This window comes from Dendrobates tinctorius, unplaced genomic scaffold (assembly GCF_039654945.1).
Source record: "Dendrobates tinctorius isolate UK_male_01 unplaced genomic scaffold, ASM3965494v1 ptg000215l, whole genome shotgun sequence".
NCBI lineage: Eukaryota > Metazoa > Chordata > Amphibia > Anura > Dendrobatidae > Dendrobates > Dendrobates tinctorius.
The window spans coordinates 3,229,844-3,248,265 of record NW_027361882.1 but is presented as its reverse complement, the minus strand read 5'-3'; the positions used below and the strand labels follow the sequence as shown (position 1 = coordinate 3,248,265).

The 18,422-nt window shown below is 47.1% G+C and overlaps 5 non-coding genes across 5 annotated transcripts; all 5 read right to left on the bottom strand.

Annotated features, from left to right (window-relative positions):
• Window positions 1–4,870: 4,870 nt before the first annotated feature.
• Window positions 4,871–4,957, bottom strand: TRNASTOP-UCA (transfer RNA opal suppressor (anticodon UCA)). Its single transcript has one exon. It is a non-coding gene; the product is annotated as a tRNA-Sec (tRNA).
• Window positions 4,958–6,388: 1,431 nt separating this feature from the next.
• On the bottom strand, window positions 6,389–6,475 carry TRNASTOP-UCA (transfer RNA opal suppressor (anticodon UCA)). Its single transcript has one exon. It is a non-coding gene; the product is annotated as a tRNA-Sec (tRNA).
• A 1,837-nt stretch (window positions 6,476–8,312) lies between these two features.
• TRNASTOP-UCA (transfer RNA opal suppressor (anticodon UCA)) lies at window positions 8,313–8,399 on the bottom strand. The gene has a single exon. It is a non-coding gene; the product is annotated as a tRNA-Sec (tRNA).
• A 7,136-nt stretch (window positions 8,400–15,535) lies between these two features.
• On the bottom strand, window positions 15,536–15,622 carry TRNASTOP-UCA (transfer RNA opal suppressor (anticodon UCA)). Its single transcript has one exon. It is a non-coding gene; the product is annotated as a tRNA-Sec (tRNA).
• Window positions 15,623–17,455: 1,833 nt separating this feature from the next.
• On the bottom strand, window positions 17,456–17,542 carry TRNASTOP-UCA (transfer RNA opal suppressor (anticodon UCA)). Its single transcript has one exon. It is a non-coding gene; the product is annotated as a tRNA-Sec (tRNA).
• Window positions 17,543–18,422: the final 880 nt, after the last annotated feature.

The following is an 18,422-nucleotide window of genomic DNA, read 5'->3' as shown; positions in this document are numbered from 1 at the left end:
GAACGGTTGAGAGAAATCCGCATAAGCTAACACTGGGGCATCTGAGAGAGCAGCCTTGAGGTCTCGGAAGGCCTCCTCCTGAGGGTGTTGCCACTGGATCTTTCGCCCATTGGCCCCAGCGGTAGCCCCCTTCAGCAGGTCATGCAGGGCTCGAGCTCGACATGCAAAATTCTTTACGAAGTGACGGTAATATCCGGCTAACCCCAGAGAAGCCTGCACATCTTTTACCGTCTCGGGGGTAGGCCATTCCTGGATAGCAGCAACCTTCTCCCAGGATGGCCTCACACCCTCTGACGAAACGACATGACCCAGATACTCAATCTGAGAGCGGAATAGGTGGCATTTCTGAGGCTTCACCTTCAACCCGTACTTTTGCAGCCGGCTGAGTACCTGTCCCAACCGCTTCAGGTGGTCCTCGAAGGTGGCAGCATAGACAATGATGTCATCCAGGTAGATCAACGTGGCCTCAAAATTGAGATCTCCCAGACATCGCTCCATCAATCGCTGAAAGGTCCCGGGGGGCATTGGCCAGCCCAAATGGAATCCGATTAAACTCAAACAGTCCCATGGGCAATATGAATGCCGTCTTGGCTCTATCTTCTTCTGACATGGGCACCTGCCAGTACCCACTGGCCAAGTCCAGGGTCGAAAAATATGTTGCCTTCCCCAAGGCGGACAGGGATTCTTCTATGCGGGGCAGTGGGTATGAGTCTTTAATAGTGCAAGCATTCAGTTTGCGATAATCCACACAGAATCGTAGTGTACCATCTTTCTTCCGGACCAAGATGATTGGGGCCGCCCAGGGGCTTTGACTTTCCCGTATCACCCCTTTTCGCAACATTTGAACCAGCAAAATTTTCACCTCTTGATAGAGTTGTGGCGGAATCTGTCGATATCGTTCCCGGATAGGGGCCGCTCCTGCTGTGGGGATTTCATGAGTAATGGCGGTGGTACACCCAAAATCGTCCTCATGACTAGCAAATACTTCATGGTACTGTCCAAGCAATGTTTTAATCTGTGATAGTTGAGCTGCAGTTAATCCAGAAAGCTCGGCCCGCATCTGCTCCAAAATATTTTGGCGCTTCTTTTGTGCCGAGACTTCGTGGGCCTGCAAGGTTAGTATTGTTACTTCCCAAGGATCCTCGGGATGTACTTGTAATTGAACCGCAGGAGCTGGCAGCACTTCTTCTAACGGCCTTACTACTTTGGCCAGTACAGTCCGTGCTTTTAGAACGGTATCTCGGTCTTCAAGGTTAACACAGCGTACCAGGACAGTTCCTTTTTGCACCGTAGCCAGGGAACGGGCCACCAGTATGCCAGGAGGTAAGCGCTCTGAGTGACACGGCTCCACCTGCACCTCCACGCCCTCCAAAGGTATCGGGGCTCGAATTGGCAGGGCCACCACTGTCTGTCCATGAGGTAGCACAAGCAGGGGAGCCGCTGACGCGATGACCTTGCCTAGAGCCTCGCCCTCCCGGCAGTCCTGATGCACCCGCGCACCTCGCACCAGCTGCTGGAATACCTGTTCCTGAGCTGTGCGAGAACCCCACTGCTTCAGGATCTTCTGTGTGGGATCCTTTAGTAGTAAGTGGCCGAACTCTCGTAAAATATTCATGCCTAGGGTGACGGGGTGCCGTTGATCAGCATCTCCTTGAGTTAGCACCACCCCTCTGCGACCAAGGGATTTGCTGCACAACGTCATCTGCACCCACACTACCCCAGCAACCGGGACCGGCAATTTGTTGGCGGCTATTAGCTTAATCATTGGCCCCCACTGGGGTCTTGCTGCCTCTGTGAAGTTTTGTTGAAAGTACGTTGCAGGCATGGTGGTTACCTGTGACCCCGTGTCTACCAGACACCGGACGGCCCAGCCCTCCACTTCCGCCCAAACCACCGGACACTTTGCTACCAAATCTTCGGGACTTCCACCACCCCTAGTTGTGGTTTTCGGCTCCGAGCAGTGTCCCCCCAGCCGGAGCCCTTTAGTTTAATGGCCGCCGGGTTGGGTATCTCCCATGCCGCGGACACTCTCGGGCAAAGTGGCCTGGTTCTCCACACTCAAAACACCGGGCCTGTGTAGGCTGACCACCCCGCGGGGAGCGTAATCCACAGGAGCCGGGGTTAAAGCTAGGTTGTCCAGTCCCGGTCTCGGTTCTTCTCTTTACTTCGGCCAACTCGCCCTTAATATTCTTCAGCTCCTGCTTCATCTCCTCCACCCACTGAGGCTCTTTGACTACATTCGCGGACGCCTCCACACCTCGGACTTTCCCCATGGGGACCGCCATCCCCTGCTCCTGCTCTCGAGCACGTGCCTGACTTCCCACCTCTGAAAAGTCTATTCGGGGATTCATTCTGATCTGCTCCCGCAGTGCCTGTTTGACTAATGGATCTCACAAACCAGTCACCAGGTAGGTCACGTAGGGTAATGTCAACAGGTCCTACCCCTACCCCGTCCTTTCTTTCTATAGCCGTATGCAATTCCTGGAGGACATTCATATACTTGTGATCGTCTCCCCCTCTACCTGCATCCGACTAAACAAACGGGTTCTTAACTCTCCCACATTAGTAGGGTCCCCATGGGTCTGTTCTATTATCTGCAACACTATTTCAAAAGTGTTGTGGTGCCCCGGAGGTTTCAACATCACTGACCTCCGCACCTCCCCGTACAGTGCCATGAGTGCCACCTCGGCTTCCAGATCAGGGGTCATTGGGTGCATCTGAAAGAGCCACCGCATCCGCTCTGTCCAGCTCCATAACATAGTATTGGAGCCGGAAAATCTAGACAGGTTGTTCAGCATGGCTCCCAATGAAATGCTGGAGCGGGGACCCTCATTATTTGTAGAGTTGACAGCTCTGCCCTGATCGGGGGCACCACTGTCTGCGCTTGGAGACTGCATCCTGCCGACTATGCCAAATGTAGGGTTCAGCAGGTTCACAGGATGCAGTGACGAGACACGAGACAGGGATATAACTTGTATAATCAACTTTTATAAATTGGAGCCACTAGGGCTATGCTGAACAGGCAGACGGGGGTAAACACAAATTTGTCCTTGCAGGGACTCAATAAAATAAACAATACTTTCTTAAGGAAACTGGGAGTACCCCAGCTAGTCCGGGTGTAGAAAGCCGGAACGTGGCCAAACTATGGTAATTATGGATATAGTCCACTTATCCATCCTTGCGTCACTCAGGATCGCAGATGCGGCTGCATAGAGATCGTTGGTGCGGCTGTCTTGACGCCTCGATATCCCGGGGAGATTTGGGCTCAACAGGCCCTTGAAGAAACGATGCCGGTGGGGCGCAACAGGCCCTGAAGAAACGGTGTCGGTGGGGCGCAACAGGCCCTGAAGAAACGATGCCGGTGGGGCGCAACAGGCCCTGGAGAAACGATGTCGGTGGGGTGCAACAGGCCCTGGAGAAACGATGCCGGTGGGGCGCAACAGACCCTGAAGAAACGATGCCGGTGGGGCGCAACAGGCCCTGGAGAAACGATGCCGGTGGGGCGCAACAGGCCCTGGAGAAACGATGCCGGTGGGGCGCAACAGGCCTTGAAAAAACAATGACGGTGGGGCGCAACAGGCCCTGAAGAAACAATGACAGTGGGGCACAACAGGCCTTGAAAAAACAATGACGGTGGGGCGCAACAGGCCCTGAAGAAACGATGCCGGTGGGGCGCAACAGGCCTTGAAAAAAAAATGACAGTGGGGCGCAACAGGCCCTGCAGAAACGATGACGGTGGGGCGTGACAGGCCCTGAAGAAACAATGACGGTGGGGTGCGGTAATGACGCAGATCCCCAAATGACCAGCAGCTGTCCTCTGATAAGAGTCCCTCCACAACCGGGAAATGGGCCTCTAATGTCGTGTAGGACGAGGTGGTGTCCCCTGAGGCCGGTGATGACAGGGTCGCCGCGGTGGGAGAAAGCCGGGGGGCAGTGTCCAGGCCTCTGTGGCCGCTTTACGTGTCGTCACAGCCGCGACCTGAGGTAAGGGATCTGTCTCACCAAGGTGGGGGGCGGCGGGCATGGCTTTCTGCGAACGGGGGTGGGAGGCGTCCTCCGGTAAAAGTCTCTCACGTCTGCCTTGTCAGTGGGTGCGCAGTATCCTCCTCACAGGCTCCTGTCGGTGTCCATTCAAGTTGCCGGCTTCCTGCCTCCTGTCACACTCTCTCCCAACTGCCACTTCAGCGCGCCCCCTGCTCCTTTTATCCTTGCCCCGCCCCCTGTTTCCCTGACAACTTCAGTCAAGTCTCTCCATTACTGTCCTCCCAGTATTGTTCCCTCAGGAACCCTGATGGCGGTCCCCTGGGTACCTGCCCGGTCACTGTCTGGGAGTCCTTCTCCCCACATGCTGTCGGAGCGACCCTTGAGCTTATAATCAGATCCGGACGCAGATTAGACCTTTGTGACCTGTGAACTGCGTTCAGGAAATGTCGGAGTTAAAAAAGTACAAATCTCATAATGATCAGATTTGTAGCTGCAAAAGCAAAGCTGCAGTGTAAAGCATGAAGGAGGGACAGATCAGTAAAACACTAAAGAAGAGGCCGGACCGATCCGTCTGACATCTGGAAGAGTCGCCTGATTCTCGGCCCTCACATAAGAACTGATTACCGAGGGTCCGACGCCCCAATCCCATAAAGATCGTCCGACATTGTTTTCTGTCTAATGCAGAAGGATCTCTTGTGGGAACTTCCTTACAGGGGGCTCCAGATAAAGCTCTTGGTGTCTCCATCCACCTCTTATACTGCTCCTGGCTGCAGACATGCGGCAGTGTGAACAGCGCTCAGCCCCAATGAAGGCTCTCAGCGAGAAGACCCCTATAAATGGCTCCGGAGGTTCCAGGGTAAAGAAAGACTCTGCCCAAAAATGTGATCGCCCAGAGGGTGGAATTGAACCACTCTGTCCCTAGACAGCTACAGGTTTGAAGCCTGCACCCCAGACCACTGAGGATCCTCTGGGCAGGAGATCTGGGATCGCTCGATCCTATTTATAGTCCATCCTGAAGTCAGAAGTAAAGTTACGGAGATTATTAATATTTGATTGTTTTACTATTGAGGGAAATATGAAATCAGCGCGAGAAATATCGGGAGATAATTGCACTGAATCTGCGGCTCCGACCACCGCTGGATATTGCTGCGGAGCATTTCCATGTTATTTGCATAGAAGCCGGCAGCAATGCATTGTGGGAGAAGTGACCCTTGAGCTTGTAGTCACGTCCGGACGCAGATTAGACCTTTGTGACCTGTGAACTGCGTTCAGGAAATGTCGGAGTTAAAAAAGTGCAAATCTCATAATGATCAGATTTGTAGCTGCAAAAGCAAAGCTGCAGTGTAAAGCATGAAGGAGGGACAGATCAGTAAAACACTAAGGAAGAGGATACATTTTAAGATTCTCTTCACAGAATCTAGTGCCCATAATCTGTACTATTATATTTACCCAGAGACATCCAGGCGTCCTGGTTCTTGTCTAGTGAATAAACAATTACAACATCATGTCGCAGAGCTTCATAAGCTCACTGTTCTTACAGTAAAGAATCCATAGTCTCACTGCTCTTACAGTAAAGAATCCATAGTCTCACTGCTCATACAGTAAAGAATCTATGAGATCTCACTGCTTATACAGTAAATAATCCATATGAATGTTCTTTCAGTAAAGAATCCATAATCTTACTGCTCTTACAGTAGAGAATCCATAATCTCACTGTTCTTGTAGTAAACCAACCATAATCTCACTTCTCCTACAATAAAGAAACCAGTCTCACTGCTCTTACAGTAAATAATCCATAATCTCACTGCTCTTAAAGAAGAAAATCCATAATCTCACTGTTCTTACAGAAGAGAATCCATAACCTTACTGCTCTTACAGTAGAGAATCCATAATTTTTCCACCCTTACAGTAAATAATCCATAGTCTAAATGTTCATACAGTGGAGAATCCATAATCTCAGTGCCCTTACAGCAGGGAGTCACTTTCTGTGACTATGATTTAACCTTCTTTCTTCTAGCCGTAGATGATGCTGCCTCCGTCTCCTCATGTAGCTTGTGCATTGAGCTGTCGGCTCCGGCGTTGTGATGCAGTGATGTCCTCGTGATGCCGGACGCTCCCCGGTATCGGTGGAACTGCGCTCCAGCACAGCGAGCAGTATTTATGTCCTGAAGATCGTCCGACATTGTTTTCTGTCTAATGCAGAAGGCTCTCTTGTGGGAACTTCCTTACAGGGGGCTCCAGATAAAGCTCTTGGTGTCTCCGTCCACCTCTTATACTGCTCCTGGATGCAGACATGCGGCAGTGTGAACAGCGCTCAGCCCCAATGAAGGCTCTCAGCGAGAAGACCCCTATAAATGGCTCCGGAGCTTTCAGGGTAAAGAAAGACTCTGCCCAAAAATGTGATCGCCCAGAGGGTGGAATTGAACCACTCTGTCCCTAGACAGCTACAGGTTTGAAGCCTGCACCCCAGACCACTGAGGATCCTCTGGGCAGGAGATCTGGGATCGCTCGATCCTATTTATAGTCCATCCTGAAGTCAGAAGTAAAGTTACGGAGATTATTAATATTTGATTGTTTTACTATTGAGGGAAATATGAAATCAGCGCGAGAAATATCGGGAGATAATTGCACTGAATCTGCGGCTCCGACCACCGCTGGATATTGCTGCGGAGCATTTCCATGTTATTTGCATAGAAGCCGGCAGCAATGCATTGTGGGAGATGAAGGAGCGTTCACCTTCCCGCTGTCGGAGTGACCCTTGAGCTTGTAGTCACGTCCGGACGCAGATTAGACCTTTGTGACCTGTGAACTGCGTTCAGGAAATGTCGGAGTTAAAAAAGTGCAAATCTCATAATGATCAGATTTAGAGCTGCAAAAGCAAAGCTGCAGTGTAAAGCATGAAGGAGGGACAGATCAGTAAAACACTAAGGAAGAGGATATACTTTAAGATTCTCATCATAAAATCTAGTGCCCATAATCTGTACTATTATATTTACCAAGAGACATCCAGGCGTCCTGGTACTTTTCTAGTGAATAAACAATTGCAACATCATGTCGCATAGCTTCATAAGCTCACTGCTCTTACAGTAAAGAATCCATAGTCTCACTGCTCTTACAGTAAAGAATCCATAGTCTCACTGCTCTTACAGTAAAGAATCTATGAGATCTCACTGCTTATACAGTAAATAATCCATATGAATGTTCTTTCAGTAAAGAATCCATAATCTCACTGCTCTAGACTAGAAGCAATGGGATGAAACTGAATGGGAGGAGACACAGATTAGATATTAGAAAAAACTTTTTGACAGTTAGAGTGATCAATGAGTGGAACAGGCTGCCACGAGAAGTGTTGAGTTCTCCTTCAATGGAAGTCTTCAAACAGAGGCTGGACAGACATCTGACTGGGATGATTTAGCGAATCCTGCTTTGAGCAGGGGGTTGGACCAGATGGCCCAGGAGGTCCCTTCCAACTCTACAATTCTATGATTCTATGATTCTTACAGTAGAGAATCCATAATCTCACTGTTCTTGTAGTAAACCATCCATAATCTCACTTCTCTTACAATAAAGAAACCAGTCTCACTGCTCTTACAGTAAATAATCCATAATCTCACTGCTCCTAAAGAAGATAATCCATAATCTCACTGCTCTTACAAAAGAGAATCCATAACCTTACTGCTCTTACAGTAGAGAATCCATAATGTTTCCACCCTTACATTAAATAATCCATAATCTCACTTCTCTTACAGCAGAGAATCGCTTTCTGTGACTATGATTTAACCTTCCTTCTTCTAGCCATAGATGCTGCTGTCTCCGTCTCCTCATGTAGCTTGTGTAATAAGCTGTCGGCTCCGGCGCTGTGATGCAGTGATGTCCTCGTGATGCCAGACGCCCCCCCGTCCCCGGTATCGGTGGCTCTGCGCTCCAGCACAGCGAGCAGTATTTGTGTCCTGTAGACTCAGATGCTGATAACAGTCGCCATCAATGCGTCCGCGGCCGGACCGATCCGTCTGACATCGGGAAGAGTCGCCTGATTCTCGGCCCTCACATAAGAACTGATTACCGAGGGTCCAACGCCCCAATCCCATAAAGATCGTCCGACATTGTTTTCTGTCTCATGCAGAAGGATCTCTTGTGGGAACTTCCTTACAGGGGGCTCCAGATAAAGCTCTTGGTGTCTCCGTCCACCTCTTATACTGCTCCTGGCTGCTGCAGACATGCGGCAGTGTGAACAGCGCTCAGCCCCAATGAAGGCTCTCAGCGAGAAGACCCCTATAAATGGCTCCGGAGCTTTCAGGGTAAAGAAAGACTCGGCCCAAAAATGTGATCGCCCAGAGGGTGGAATTGAACCACTCTGTCCCTAGACAGCTACAGGTTTGAAGCCTGCACCCCAGACCACTGAGGATCATCTGGGCAGGAGATCTGGGATCGCTCGATCCTATTTATAGTCCATCCTGAAGTCAGAAGTAAAGTTACGGAGATTATTAATATTTGATTGTTTTACTATTGAGGGAAATATGAAATCAGCGCGAGAAATATCGGGAGATAATTGCACTGAATCTGCGGCTCCGACCACCGCTGGATATTGCTGCGGAGCATTTCCATGTTATTTGCATAGAAGCCGGCAGCAATGCTTTGTGGGAGATGAAGGAGCGTCCACCTTCCCGCTGTCGGAGTGACCCTTGAGCTTGTAGTCACGTCCCGACGCAGATTAGACCTTTGTGACCTGTGAACTGCGTTCAGGAAATGTCGGAGTTAAAAAAGTGCAAATCTCATAATGATCAGATTTGTAGCTGCAAAAGCAAAGCTGCAGTGTAAAGCATGAAGGAGGGACAGATCAGTAAAACACTAAGGAAGAGGATACATTTTAAGATTCTCTTCACAGAATCTAGTGCCCATAATCTGTACTATTATATTTACCCAGAGACATCCAGGCATCCTGGTTCTTGTCTAGTGAATAAACAATTACAACATGTCGCAGAGCTTCATAAGCTCACTGTTCTTACAGGAAAGAATCCATAGTCTCACTGCTCTTACAGTAAAGAATCCATAGTCTCACTGCTCATACAGTAAAGAATCTATGAGATCTCACTGCTTATACAGTAAATAATCCATATGAATGTTCTTTCAGTAAAGAATCCATAATCTTACTGCTCTTACAGTAGAGAATCCATAATCTCACTGTTCTTGTAGTAAACCAACCATAATCTCACTTCTCCTACAATAAAGAAACCAGTCTCACTGCTCTTACAGTAAATAATCCATAATCTCACTGCTCTTAATCATAGAATCGTAGAGTTGGAAGGGACCTCCTGGGCCATCTGGTCCAACCCCCTGCTCAAAGCAGGATTCGCTAAATCATCCCAGTTAGATGTCTGTCCAGCCTCTGTTTGAAGACTTCCATTGAAGGAGAACTCACCACTTCTCGTGGCAGCCTGTTCCACTCATTGATCACTCTAACTGTCAAAAAGTTTTTTCTAATATCTAATCTGTGTCTCCTCCCATTCAGCTTCATCCCATTGCTTCTAGTCTTTCCTTGTGCAAATGAGAATAAAGTTGATCCTTCTACAATGTGACAGCCCTTTAGATATTTGTAGACAGCTATTAAGTCTCCTCTCAGTCTTCTCTTTTGCAAACTAAACATTCCCAAATCCTGCAACCTTTCCTCATAAGACAGGGTTTGCAGACCGGTCACCATTCTGGTCGCTCTTTTCTGAACTTGCTCCAGTTTGTTGATGTCTTTTTTAAAATGTGGTGCCCAAAATTGGACACAATATTCCAGATGAGGTCTGACCAAAGAGGAGTAGAGGGAAATAATTACTTCACGTGATCTAGACTGTATGCTTCTGTTAATACATCCTAGAATTGCATTTGCCTTTTTTGCTGCTGCATCACACTGTTGACTCATATTCAGTCTGTGATCTATTAGTATACCCAAGTCTTTTTCACATGTGCTGTCACTTAGCCCTATTCCTCCCATTCTATATATGCTTTTTTCATTTTTATTGCCCAGATGTAGTACTTTGCATTTCTCCCTGTTAAAAACCATTCTGTTAGTTGCTGCCCACTTCTCCAGTTTATTTAAATCTTTTTGAATCTTCTCTCTCTCTTCTCTAGTATTAGCTATCCCTCCTAGCTTTGTGTCATCAGCAAATTTAATCAGTTTACCCTCAATTCCTTCATCTAAATCGTTGATAAAGATGTTGAACAATACAGGGCCCAGGACAGAGCCCTGTGGTACCCCACTTGAGACATTCTTCCAACTGGATGTGCAGCCATTTACGACCACTCTTTGGGTCCGATCACTAAGCCAGTTATGAATCCACCTAACAGTTGCCTTGTCCATTCCATACTTTCCATCATTTTTTCAATAAGGATTGTATGAGAGACTTTGTCAAATGCTTTGCTGAAGTCAAGATATACTATATCTACAGCATTTCCTTGATCCACCCAATCAGTAATACCATCATAGAAGGAAATTAAATTAGTCTGACATGACTTATTAGTTACAAGCCCATGCTGACTCTGTTTAATCACTTCATTCTTATCCAGGTATTGACATACATGTTGTTTAATAATTTGTTCAAAGATCTTTCCTGGTATAGAAGTCAGACTCACCGGCCTATAGTTGCCTGGGTCCACCTTCTTCCCCTTTTTGAAGATTGGAACAACATTTGCTCTTCTCCAGTCTTCTGGCACTTCTCCTGTTCTCCAAGAATTTTCAAAGATTATGGAGAGGGGTTCAAAAATTTCTTCTGCTATCTCCTTCAGTACTCTGGGGTGTAATTCATCTGGACCTGGAGACTTGAATACATTTAGGTTAGCTAAGTGTTTCCTCACTATCTTTCTGTTTATAGATATCCTGGATTCTTCTATTCCCTTAATAGGACAGTGAATAACAGTTGATGTTACATTTCCTTTCTGAGAGAAAACAGATGCAAAATAGGAATTTAAAAGTTCAGCCTTCTCAACATCCTGTCTTACCATTTCATCATTTTCATCCTGTAAAAATCCTATAGCATCTTTGACTTTTCTTTTACTTTTGACATATCCCCAAAATCCTTTATTATTGCTTTTGACATCTCTTGCAAGCCTCAATTCATTTTCAGCTTTAGATAATCTGATTTGTGCCTTGCAGGTTCTGCAGACAGCATTATATTCTTCTTTAGATATGCCTCCTTCTTTCCATTTTATAAACATTTTTTGCTTCCTTTTTAGCATGTGCTTAAGTTCTGTGTTCATCCATCCTGGTTTCCTTAAATGCTTCCTATTCTTCCCTCTTTTCGGAATTGTTAACAACTGTGCTTTGAGAATTTCATTTTTCAAGATTTCCCATCCTTCCTGGACATTTTTGTCTTTAAGGATATCCAGCCATTGGATCCCTCCAATTCTCTTTCTGAATCCCTTAAAATCTGCCTTTCTGAAATCTAACCTTGACGTCTGAGTCTTCACAGGTCTTCCGCCTCTAGTTATCCAAAATTCTAAAATAGCATGGTCGCTACCTCCTAGGGTCCCAGCCACTTTTACCTCCTCAACCATTTCCTCCCTGTTTATAAGGATTAGATCCAAGGTAGCAGTTCCCCTTGTTTTCTCCTTTACCTTTTGGAAGATAAAGTTGTCAGCAAGAGAGGATAAGAATTTCCTTGACCTGTTAGTTTTGCCTGAGAGAGATTCCCAACAAATGTCTGGATAGTTGAAATCTCCCATGACAACTATGTCATATTTTTTGGAGAACTTAGCCATTTGATGCATAAAGAGTTCATCCATATCTTCAGCTTGCACAGGCGGCCTGTAGTAAATGCCTACAATGGTGTCCTTTCCATTGTTCTGTCCTTGTATTCTTACCCAAACAGTTTCCACAGAACTCCCAGTCTCTGAAGCTTCAATCTCTGTGCAGATATACGCATTTCTAACATACAATGTGACACCCCCTCCTCGTTTATCAAGTCTGTTTCTTGCAAATAAGTTGTATCCTTCTAGTCTTGTATTCCAATCATGTGTATTGTCCCACCAAGTTTCAGTGATTCCAATGACATCATATTTCTTTTCCTGTGTTAGTAGTTCCAATTCTCCTTGTTTGTTGCCCATGCTTTGTGCATTAGTATAGAAACATTTTAGTTTGTGATTGGTTTCTCTTTCTCCAATATTTTTTTTAATTAGATTCTTTCGTCTTAGTTCTTCCTTTCCACTTCTAATAGCAGAGTTCTCAGTAGCATTTGTCAGGTGTGTGGCTTTTTCTGGTCTTTTGCTTCCCTTCCCATGTTGTTCTAGTTTAAAGCTCTCCTTACAAGTGTAGCAAGGCGACTTCCAAATACCTGCTTTCCAGTCTTTCTAAGGTGCACCCCATCTCTAGCAAGTAGTCCATCGTATAAGTAGTTCACTCCGTGATCCAGAAATCCAAATCGTTGCTGACGGCACCATCGACGTAGCCAGTTGTTCACCTGCAGAATCTTATTCCACCTCCTTGTTCCATGGCCATCCACTGGGAGGATGGAAGAGAAGACCACCTGCGCTCCCAGTTCTTTCACTTTCTTGCCTAAGTCTTCAAAGTCTCTGCAGATGGTTTCCAGGTCGTTTCTTGCGGTGTCATTTGTCCCCACATGTAGTAGCAGGAATGGGTAGTCATCTGTAGGTCTGAAGAGTCCTGATATCCTGTCAGACACATCTTTAATTTTTGCACCTGGAAGACAGCACATTTCTCTTGAAGTTATATCCGGTCTGCAGATAGCGGCCTCTGTTCCTCTCAACAGGGAATCCCCCATGACCACCACTCTCCGTTTCTTCTTCACAACATTTTTCTTTCTCCATCCAGGAGGACTCTGAAGGCGTACAAGGTTGCTGCTTGTTGGCAAAGTCTTATCCTGATGTATTTCTTCATCGTTTTCCTGCGTGAGAGCCTGGTACTGGTTCCTGAGCAGTATGGGTGCTGACTGCCTCCTGATCCTCCTGCCTCTCTGGGTCACATGTCTCCATTCCTCTGTTTCTTCAGGTGCACTTCGAATTTCTTCTCTTTCTGTAACATGAAGAGATAATTCTGCTCTGTCCAAGAACTCTTCACCTTCCTTAATGGATCTTCAACGTAGCTAACCTCTCTTCGAGATTTTGCAACTTTTCCTCCAACAGGGACACAAGCTTGCATTTGTGGCATGTGAAGTTTGGCTTTTCCACTGGTAAATCTGTGAACATGTAGCAAGAAATGCAGCTCACCAAATGGCTCCTGGCCTCTTCCATCTTGAGATTTCTTAAAAAGATGAAAGATGAGCCAAAATTCGCGCGCCGACAGGCGCGCGGTTTCTCCGATTTCCTCTTTTCAGCTGCAACGGCCAAAACCCAGTGATCGTTGAGCTCGCGGAGACTCTTCACTTATCCCAGAAGGCACTGGGAATATGCAAATGATCTCCTCAAGACTCTTCCCCTGGTTTCTCCGATTTCCTCTTTTCAGCTGCAACGGCCAAAACCCAGTGATCGTTGAGCTCGCGGAGACTCTTCACTTATCCCAGAAGGCACTGGGAATATGCAAATGATCTCCTCAAGACTCTTCCCCTGGTTTCTCCGATTTCCTCTTTTCAGCTGCAACGGCCAAAACCCAGTGATCGTTGAGCTCGCGGAGACTCTTCACTTATCCCAGAAGGCACTGGGAATATGCAAATGATCTCCTCAAGACTCTTCCCCTGGTTTCTCCGATTTCCTCTTTTCAGCTGCAACGGCCAAAACCCAGTGATCGTTGAGCTCGCGGAGACTCTTCACTTATCCCAGAAGGCACTGGGAATATGCAAATGATCTCCTCAAGACTCTTCCCCTGGTTTCTCCGATTTCCTCTTTTCAGCTGCAACGGCCAAAACCCAGTGATCGTTGAGCTCGCGGAGACTCTTCACTTATCCCAGAAGGCACTGGGAATATGCAAATGATCTCCTCAAGACTCTTCCCCTGGTTTCTCCGATTTCCTCTTTTCAGCTGCAACGGCCAAAACCCAGTGATCGTTGAGCTCGCGGAGACTCTTCACTTATCCCAGAAGGCACTGGGAATATGCAAATGATCTCCTCAAGACTCTTCCCCTGGTTTCTCCGATTTCCTCTTTTCAGCTGCAACGGCCAAAACCCAGTGATCGTTGAGCTCGCGGAGACTCTTCACTTATCCCAGAAGGCACTGGGAATATGCAAATGATCTCCTCAAGACTCTTCCCCTGGTTTCTCCGATTTCCTCTTTTCAGCTGCAACGGCCAAAACCCAGTGATCGTTGAGCTCGCGGAGACTCTTCACTTATCCCAGAAGGCACTGGGAATATGCAAATGATCTCCTCAAGACTCTTCCCCTGGTTTCTCCGATTTCCTCTTTTCAGCTGCAACGGCCAAAACCCAGTGATCGTTGAGCTCGCGGAGACTCTTCACTTATCCCAGAAGGCACTGGGAATATGCAAATGATCTCCTCAAGACTCTTCCCCTGGTTTCTCCGATTTCCTCTTTTCAGCTGCAACGGCCAAAACCCAGTGATCGTTGAGCTCGCGGAGACTCTTCACTTATCCCAGAAGGCACTGGGAATATGCAAATGATCTCCTCAAGACTCTTCCCCTGGTTTCTCCGATTTCCTCTTTTCAGCTGCAACGGCCAAAACCCAGTGATCGTTGAGCTCGCGGAGACTCTTCACTTATCCCAGAAGGCACTGGGAATATGCAAATGATCTCCTCAAGACTCTTCCCCTGGTTTCTCCGATTTCCTCTTTTCAGCTGCAACGGCCAAAACCCAGTGATCGTTGAGCTCGCGGAGACTCTTCACTTATCCCAGAAGGCACTGGGAATATGCAAATGATCTCCTCAAGACTCTTCCCCTGGTTTCTCCGATTTCCTCTTTTCAGCTGCAACGGCCAAAACCCAGTGATCGTTGAGCTCGCGGAGACTCTTCACTTATCCCAGAAGGCACTGGGAATATGCAAATGATCTCCTCAAGACTCTTCCCCTGGTTTTAAAGAAGAAAATCCATAATCTCACTGTTCTTACAGAAGAGAATCCATAACCTTACTGCTCTTACAGTAGAGAATCCATAATTTTTCCACCCTTACAGTAAATAATCCATAGTCTAAATGTTCATACAGTGGAGAATCCATAATCTCAGTGCCCTTACAGCACAGAGTCACTTTCTGTGACTATGATTTAACCTTCTTTCTTCTAGCCGTAGATGATGATCCCTCCGTCTCCTCATGTAGCTTGTGCATTGAGCTGTCGGCTCTGGCGTTGTGATGCAGTGATGTCCTCGTGATGCCGGACGCTCCCCGGTATCGGTGGAACTGCGCTCCAGCACAGCGAGCAGTATTTGTGTCCTGAAGATCGTCCGACATTGTTTTCTGTCTAATGCAGAAGGATCTCTTGTGGGAACTTCCTTACAGGGGGCTCCAGATAAAGCTCTTGGTGTCTCCGTCCACCTCTTATACTGCTCCTGGCTGCAGACATGCGGCAGTGTGAACAGCGCTCAGCCCCAATGAAGGCTCTCAGCGAGAAGACCCCTATAAATGGCTCCGGAGCTTCCAGGGTAAAGAAAGACTCGGCCCAAAAATGTGATCGCCCAGAGGGTGGAATTGAACCACTCTGTCCCTAGACAGCTACAGGTTTGAAGCCTGCACCCCAGACCACTGAGGATCCTCTGGGCAGGAGATCTGGGATCGCTCGATCCTATTTATAGTCCATCCTGAAGTCAGAAGTAAAGTTACGGAGATTATTAATATTTGATTGTTTTACTATTGAGGGAAATATGAAATCAGTGTGAGAAATATCGGGAGATAATTGCACTGAATCTGCGGCTCCGACCACCGCTGGATATTGCTGCGGAGCATTTCCATGTAATTTGCATAGAAGCCGGCAGCAATGCATTGTGGGAGATGACGGAGCATCCACCTTCCCGCTGTCGGAGCGACCCTTGAGCTTGTAGTCAGATCCGGACGCAGATTAGACCTTTGTGACCTGTGAACTGCGTTCAGGAAATGTCGGAGTTAAAAAAGTACAAATCTCATAATGATCAGATTTAGAGCTGCAAAAGCAAAGCTGCAGTGTAAAGCATGAAGGAGGGACAGATCAGTAAAACACTAAGGAAGAGGATATACTTTAAGATTCTCATCATAAAATCTAGTGCCCATAATCTGTACTATTATATTTACCAAGAGACATCCAGGCGTCCTGGTACTTTTCTAGTGAATAAACAATTGCAACATCATGTCGCATAGCTTCATAAGCTCACTGTTCTTACAGTAAAGAATCCATAGTCTCACTGCTCTTACAGTAAAGAATCCATAGTCTCACTGCTCTTACAGTAAAGAATCTATGAGATCTCACTGCTTATACAGTAAATAATCCATATGAATGTTCTTTCAGTAAAGAATCCATAATCTCACTGCTCTAGACTAGAAGCAATGGGATGAAACTGAATGGGAGGAGACACAGATTAGATATTAGAAAAAACTTTTTGACAGTTAGAGTGATCAATGAGTGGAACAGGCTGCCACGAGAAGTGGTGAGTTCTCCTTCAATGGAAGTCTTCAAACAGAGGCTGGACAGACATCTGTCTGGGATGATATAGCGAATCCTGCTTTGAGCAGGGGGTTGGACCAGATGGCCCAGGAGGTCCCTTCCAACTCTACAATTCTATGATTCTATGATTCTTACAGTAGAGAATCCATAATCTCACTGTTCTTGTAGTAAACCATCCATAATCTCACTTCTCTTACAATAAAGAAACCAGTCTCACTGCTCTTACAGTAAATAATCCATAATCTCACTGCTCCTAAAGAAGATAATCCATAATCTCACTGCTCTTACAAAAGAGAATCCATAACCTTACTGCTCTTACAGTAGAGAATCCATAATGTTTCCACCCTTACATTAAATAATCCATAATCTCACTTCTCTTACAGCAGAGAATCGCTTTCTGTGACTATGATTTAACCTTCCTTCTTCTAGCCATAGATGCTGCTGCCTCCGTCTCCTCATGTAGCTTGTGTAATAAGCTGTCGGCTCCGGCGCTGTGATGCAGTGATGTCTCGTGATGCCAGACGCCCCCCCGTCCCCGGTATCGGTGGCTCTGCGCTCCAGCACAGCGAGCAGCATTTGTGTCCTGTAGACTCAGATGCTGATAACAGTCGCCATCAAAGCGTCCGCGGCCGGACCGATCCGTCTGACATCGGGAAGAGTCGCCTGATTCTCGGCCCTCACATAAGAACTGATTACCGAGGGTCCGACGCCCCAATCCCATAAAGATCGTCCGACATTGTTTTCTGTCTCATGCAGAAGGATCTCTTGTGGGAACTTCCTTACAGGGGGCTCCAGATAAAGCTCTTGGTGTCTCCATCCACCTCTTATACTGCTCCTGGCTGCAGACATGCGGCAGTGTGAACAGCGCTCAGCCCCAATGAAGGCTCTCAGCGAGAAGACCCCTATAAATGGCTCCGGAGCTTTCAGGGTAAAGAAAGACTCGGCCCAAAAATGTGATCGCCCAGAGGGTGGAATTGAACCACTCTGTCCCTAGACAGCTACAGGTTTGAAGCCTGCACCCCAGACCACTGAGGATCATCTGGGCAGGAGATCTGGGATCGCTCGATCCTATTTATAGTCCATCCTGAAGTCAGAAGTAAAGTTACGGAGATTATTAATATTTGATTGTTTTACTATTGAGGGAAATATGAAATCAGCGCGAGAAATATCGGGAGATAATTGCACTGAATCTGCGGCTCCGACCACCGCTGGATATTGCTGCGGAGCATTTCCATGTTATTTGCATAGAATCCGGCAGCAATGCATTGTGGGAGATGAAGGAGCGTTCACCTTCCCGCTGTCGGAGTGACCCTTGAGCTTGTAGTCACGTCCGGACGCAGATTAGACCTTTGTGGTTTCTCCAGAGCAGCGATCAGTGAATGTGAACTGTAAGCAACAAGAAAAAGAGATGGAGCCGAGGTCTGCGGCCTTAAAGGAGCTCAGCAGTCAGTATCACACAGGATAGGATTAGATACACGGCTCGGCAGTCAGTATCACACAGGATAGGATTAGATACACGGCTCAGCAGTCAGTATCACACAGGATAGGATTAGATACACGGCTCAGCAGTCAGTATCACACAGGAGAGGATTAGATACACGGCTCAGCAGTCAGTATCACACAGGATAGGATTAGATACACGGCTCGGCAGTCAGTATCACACAGGAGAGGATTAGATACACGGCTCAACAGACAGTATCACACAGGATAGGATTAGATCCACAGCTCAGCAGTCAGTATCACACAGGAGAGGATTAGATACATGGCTCAGCAGTCAGTATCACACAGGATAGGATTAGATACGCGGCTCAGCAGTCAGTATCACACAGTACAGGATTAGATACACGGCTCAGCAGTCAGTATCACACAGGATAGGATTAGATACACGGCTCAGCAGTCAGTATCACACAGAATAGGCTTAGATA